This window comes from Argentina anserina, chromosome 5 (assembly GCF_933775445.1).
Source record: "Argentina anserina chromosome 5, drPotAnse1.1, whole genome shotgun sequence".
Lineage (NCBI taxonomy): Eukaryota > Viridiplantae > Streptophyta > Magnoliopsida > Rosales > Rosaceae > Argentina > Argentina anserina.
Window position 1 is genome coordinate 17,569,909 of NC_065876.1, and position 6,000 is coordinate 17,575,908.

The following is a 6,000-nucleotide window of genomic DNA, read 5'->3' on the forward strand; positions in this document are numbered from 1 at the left end:
ACCTAATGATCTATATGCGTGGGATAAGTCTAGTATATGAACATGCACAAGTATGTTGGGGAAATAGCTTTTCTTTGCATTAAACAAAGCAAACATACATAGAATAGCAAGGATCTTGACAATGTTCACTAGAACTTCTCCAAGTCTCATGCTAGGTTTTCTGTTTTCTTAAATACCTACAAACATGGAAGATGTAACTTCCCTTCAACTGCCAATGACACTTGTCATGCATACCATTATTCTATTATGTAGTGGACAACCCCCACTACTTAGGTAACTGCCTAAGATAACCAAGGTTGTAACTTCCATTGCCAACTCATCCAAAACTGTCCTGCAACTGCCTCTCTGTAACTGCATGTAACCGCTTGCATTCTGTCCTGCTGGCGAGGCTAATATCCCTGCAACTATCCTGCTGGTGAGGCTAATCTCCCTGCACAGTCCTGCATCTGGGCTGGCGAGGCTAATATCCCTGTAACTGTCCTGCTGGTGAGGCTAATCTCCCTGCACAGTCTTGCATCTGGGCTGGCGAGGCTAATATCCCTGCAACTGTCCTGCTGGTGAGGCTAATCTCCATGCACAGTCCTGCATTTGCCTACGCCGTGCTTTGCTTGCAGCTTGGTCTCTAAGTTTGGCTTGGTCCGTCTATACTTGGCTCCTTGCTTGATTGTCGTGCATGCTTGGGTTGGTGCAAGGGTGAACCTCGCCCACGCACATAGTGCATGTAGCACTTAGGGGTGTAACAGCCACCAACATGACAAAACACCAATCCGTAGATCATCAATATTCAAGCTGTCAAGTGAGTCTGATAGCAGAAGCTGTAAAAGCAAGTTAAACCAAAAATTAGGAAGCTTCACAAATAAAACCACATAAAGATCATAAGCATAGTGAAGAAACTTAGCAAGCAATACATACCTTATCTCATAAATTAATTTTCTTATTAGGCTTTTGCATACCACACACTTCGTTCTTATATACCACTTATTAAAAACTTTGCAAGAAACATACACTGAGTCTATAAAATCACTTAAAAGTAATGCAATATGGATTCAGCTTTTATACCAACTTATCGTCAACAGGTAAAACCTACTATATGGCAAGAAATATAAGGGTTTAGTATATTGATCTTAGACACCAGCCTCACCAACGACAAGATATGATCATACAAGTGTGATCCAGTGTAACCAGAGTGTAATCAAAGCGTAGAGGTAGCCACAACACCTGAAGTTTATTCTCATTAAACCTATTGATCCAATCTTTATATATATGCTGTTGAAACTCCCTCAACATAAATCAAATTAAGTAACCACTTCTTATAGAGTTATAGAAACAACCATAATTGAGGACTTAAAAATAGATCAAAGCATTACCTGATAACCAGAGGAGACACTACAGAATGGGCCATATAGAGATTTCTTCAATCCAATGATGAAGGCTCCCATGTCCTTGTCAGCAAACTCAAACACCTAGTAAAGCCATAAATAGAAACAGTGAGAAATCAAAAGTGTGTTGCTTCTATTTGAAATTTACAATGTGGGTTTGCTTCTGTGTCAATAAGATAAATCTCAAACTATAAACAAGAAAATGGTGACGAACAATAAAAGAAATAGTGACCATTGAATGAGATATAATGGCAGAGCTACCTTGCAATCTGATTTGGCAGTAGCTTCTTCATGGCTTAGAGACACAATGTGAATGTGAACTGTCAACAGAATAAAAGAACAAGTTTAACATATCATTGATACATTTTTTTAAAGCCAAACATATAGCTCAAAACAACATTGAAGTAAATTGATGTATAATTCCGCCTAGTTTAATATATTCATAACAGGATTTCAATTGCACCAACCTAATAAAAGGGTGATGTCAGGAAATTCAAGATGCACTCCATTGAGCAAACATTTAAGATGCAGACTTTAATCTGAGATTTTGCAATCAATAATTGTCAAGACCTAGAAGCTCAAAAACAACTCCGGGTCAAGATCGTGTTGTTAAAAGATTAGCAAACAGCTGCATACAAGAGAGTAAGATAATCAACACACTAAACATGAGATCAATAGTTATTCTGATACAAAAAGAGAGAGGATTTGTAATAAACTTTAAATTAAAATTGAAGTGAATTCACACCTAGACAAGTTCAATGTATGCCATGGGTGCATTGTCCCCTCGCCTAGGTAGTTTTCTGATAATTCTAGTATAACCACCATTTCTTTCTCCATATCTCTCTGGCACTTCAGCAAACAAGGCATGGACAATCTGCTCCTCGTAAATGAATCCAAGGCATGGATCTCAGCATTACAAGGTCTCCATAGTCCATACCACAACCATATAAAAGCCAACGACACAAAAAAACACCTCAACCTAAAAAAGAATTCAAAGACACAAATTACCATGATAAGAACGGTCATGTAAGAACAAAAATTCTCCGGGTAATTTACTTCGAAAGGCCTACTTTGAAGTAGTATTTTACAACTTCTAAGCAATCAAGATTGAATTAAATTAAGAAACCTAGAACGACTAAGATTGAGAATCATAATGCTGCATTCATTCATATCAAAATCACAACTTAATTTCAAGTCAACAAAATCCTAACCCAGACACCCGCATTCAAGTACCTAAACTTCAATTCGCAAAACCAAACACGAGAAATCAAGAGAGGCGTCGGCTACCGTTTTCTCGGCAACGCCCCGTCGATCTACTGCGACTGAGGCAAGCATTTTCTCCTCTTCTTTAGCGAGTGCTCCTCACGCTTGTTCTTCTTGACCTTGACCAAGTTCACCTCCCTCCTCCTCCACCGCGCGACGTCGGCGTCCAGAAGACAAACTAGTGAAATCGACGGGAGGAAACTAGTGATCAACCAGAGAGAAGAGAGATCGGTTCGGCAACCGAATCGGAACGAGGGGAGAGAAACAAAATGTTTGCATATATCTGAAGTCTGAACTTTAACCCAGATCTAGGTCTGTCTCGAGTAGCAGTATTCAATCAATTTGGTGCAGGGACAGTGATGTTATTATCAAGTTCATTTTGCATCTATTGCATATATCGTTTCCATTGAGCGTTAGATCAACTCTCATCTGATCCAACGGCTATAAAATCAGTATTCAATCAATTTGGTGCACAAATAGGGACAGTGATGTTATTATCAAGTTCATTTTGCATCTATATGGAGACAGACACAAACCAACCGTGCTAAAATGAGTTCATACAGTAAAATGTTCTAAGGAATACAAATCAAAATTAATTTAATTTGGGTATGGACGCTTAAAATGTCAGATCTCAAATCTCAATTAGGAGAAATATGAGGATAGTTGTTGTAGATCTGTTGCAAAACTCAACAATAATTAAAAATAGGGGACGAAAACATAAGATTTCCGTGCCAAAACTCCTACTTTCCCACGTATTAGTATGGATACCGTTCCCACGTCTATATTATGGGACTGTCAATCCTCAACCGTCCCTGTTTATTAGATTGGCCACAAAAAAACAGTCGTCCCCATGAGGTTTGTCCCCTTCAACCATTTCGCTAGTAGTGGCAAATCTCCCGCAAGAACAATAGAACTGTTTATTTGTACTATATTTTACAATTTTTTTGGCCAGTGTTGTAACAATATACAGAAACTGTATATCTTGATCTGATAAAATCAATTCCAGAAACTGTCTACACTTTTTATAGAAACAATCAAACAACTAAGAGTTCAAATTTTTACTTTCTCAGAAAATTAGATCTGCTTCAACGACAGCGGAACTATTCACATATATATCATATATGTCCATGTTATAAATAGCTACCGAGTTGTTATGCGAGGGAAGTGCAATGGGAAACTTGAAAAGTTGAAATCAATCTTAAAATGGAAGAAATGCAGCTGAGATCTGGTCAAGTTCGCTAAGCTCAAGAACACAATGCTAGGGGACGGTGGCTTCTCCATAATACTAATCAACAGGCCAATACAATCACATATTTAAACCAAATTTCTGGTATCCTAGTGTGCTTCAGTGATTATCATCCGGAATGCTGTGAGTATGGTTAGTGCATTAACTGGTTGATCGAGGGCATAATTTAGCAATGCTTGTTTACCTAAGTTCTAAGTTTTAACCTGCTTCTTGTTTACCTGAGGGCACTACTAGCAAAAAGAGTTCTCACACTGATTTTAATCAGTGAGAATTGAAGATATTTCACACGGATATCAGTGTCAGAAAGCTATTAGACACGGTGCGCATACGGAATGTCTATCGGTGTACTTTGGAGGGGGACTAATAGCTATTAAACACGGATTTTAAAGCTCGTGTGAGTTGTTGACGTGGGCCCCATGAATATCCACGATCATACTCAATTTGTCCAACAAGTTTTCAGTGTGAATAAATTTTTTTATTCACACTGATATCTGTGAGTCATATTACAATACACACTGATATCAGTGTGAGTAGTTATAATAGATTAAAAAAAACATCAATATTGGCCTAATATATATATTACCATACTCATATATCTCTATCAATATTTATATGAATTTCTTATCCAAGAATAAAATCAATTTGAGGCTTTAAGGAAATTTAAAATGATCAACCACCAGAACAACAAGTAGATTCAATCGTCAATGCTTTATATGGTTCGTACAAGGATTAACCACCAGAACTTTCCGAACAAAAAGACATTAGGCTTAAGATCAAGTCATCAGAGTTCAACATTCAAGCACATGATACAAACATCATATGATAAGTGACCACTACTTTTAGACAAGTGAATGATTTACATGATTGGAAATTTAAAATGATCAACACTTTGAAACACAAACCACTCAAAGAGATTGTTCAACTAAGAAGTGCAGTATCAAACTAAATTTGTACCCTAGATGCATGTAATGGGACTATAAATGCCTAGCAAAGGACATCTTATGTTTTAAGTTGAAATCAAACTACTGAAATTGAACAAAATAACAACCCCCTTTCATATCAAAGTTGCGAGATGCAGTTTCTTTAACCAATGAAGAAACTTTTCCTTGAGAGTTCTCATTACTGGTGAATACCTGGCACAGATGAAACAACTTTCTAAATACGCATTTGCTTTAAAATAATTTCACTTGGACGTATTCCTCTAAACTTTATGGTATGGTGTAATGAATCACCTTAAACAATATGCAACATATGACTACAGAAATCTAAAAACAATGACGAAAAAAATCAAAAAATATACTGCTCCATAGCTAGGCCATTTTATAAATTGAAGTGAAGGCCTTGTTTTTCCCTTTTATTGTTTCTATCAAAATACATGTGACAATAGAAGAAAGAGCAACTTGCAAGCTTTAATATTATTCTTCCTTCCTCTTTCTCCAATTAACAAAGGGCATAATATCATAAATAAGTCATACTCACCTTAAAAAAGAACATTGCTGCAATTAAACCAGTCTATGCGTAATCCAGGACCGTGTTTGCACCACTGAGCAATGCTCCATGTATTGCCTGTGTGTGAAAAATTATGTCAAATAACCAGATATGAGAACCCAAAGACAGCTGAACTGGTGCCATTTCACATGTGATATATTAATGAAATAAAATCTGAATAGTTGATCACTCGCACAACTAAGGTCTGTTGTGATTTAAATCAAGATAACTATGAATAAGGTATATACTATAGACTAGTGTTTATTGCAGTTCACAAATAAATACAATACAGAATAAGTTGGATTGAGATGTTAACCAAATAGATGAAGTTATACCTTCAACCATGGAGGACCACAAAGTCTCTCACGTTCACGGCTTCTTGTTTTTGAAATTCTAGAAGAAGTATCCATCTACCTTGAAACCAAAATAACTATTTCAACCATTACACAAAATAAATCATGAGCAATTCACTCTCATAAATTGTATCTAAAACCACAGACAGAAGCATATCCAAACCCGTCCAAAACAATAACTACAAATAAAGCTTATTCCTTTCATCACAAACCCACCAAGCTCACGCCTCATTCCATCTCCAAACCCCACTCGAATTGGGTATTCACCCGA

The 6,000-nt window shown here is 36.9% G+C and overlaps 1 long non-coding RNA gene across 7 annotated transcripts; it reads right to left on the reverse strand.

Annotated features, from left to right (window-relative positions):
* Positions 1 to 70: 70 nt before the first annotated feature.
* Positions 71 to 2,937, reverse strand: LOC126796113 (uncharacterized). Of its 7 annotated transcripts, none has more exons than XR_007672298.1 (6): positions 2,667 to 2,937; positions 2,125 to 2,358; positions 1,847 to 2,007; positions 1,641 to 1,699; positions 1,368 to 1,463; positions 71 to 815 (listed from the first exon to the last, which is right to left on the reverse strand). It is a non-coding gene; the product is annotated as an uncharacterized LOC126796113 (long non-coding RNA). The 7 variants fall into 7 exon arrangements; XR_007672299.1 differs by having other exon boundaries at positions 71 to 1,218; XR_007672300.1 differs by having other exon boundaries at positions 1,142 to 1,463.
* Between the last annotated feature and the right edge of the window lie 3,063 nt (positions 2,938 to 6,000).